Source organism: Arachis ipaensis, chromosome B05 (genome assembly GCF_000816755.2).
Source record: "Arachis ipaensis cultivar K30076 chromosome B05, Araip1.1, whole genome shotgun sequence".
NCBI classification, from domain to species: domain Eukaryota; kingdom Viridiplantae; phylum Streptophyta; class Magnoliopsida; order Fabales; family Fabaceae; genus Arachis; species Arachis ipaensis.
In genome coordinates, this window is record NC_029789.2 from 4878787 (window position 1) to 4879197 (window position 411).

Consider the following 411-nt stretch of genomic DNA (forward strand, 5'->3'; position numbering starts at 1 on the left):
AATTAAAAATTATTTCTGACAAATGATACAAAACGAGATATGAATTCGTATTTTTAAATTAACTTAATTAAAAATATCTAAAAAATATACCTGAAGATATGAATTAGCACATAATTCCCTTAATTAATCCGCCTCTAGAAACCATCATAGATACAAACAAAAAGGAAACACGATAGCTTCCCGGAAAAAAAAAATAAAAAAAAATCTGACAGCTAAAAATATTATTTTTGGTGAAAAGTTAGTTTCATTTCAGTCTCTTTTTAGAAAAAAATAGAATTTTAATGAATCTCAGCTCAGCTCATCTTTAAACTTCTCGCTATCACACTAAAAAAATATTTTATTTTTTCAAAGTTAGGAGTAAGACTCAAACTTGCGATCTTTAGGTGAATATGGAGAGATTATGTCATTTGA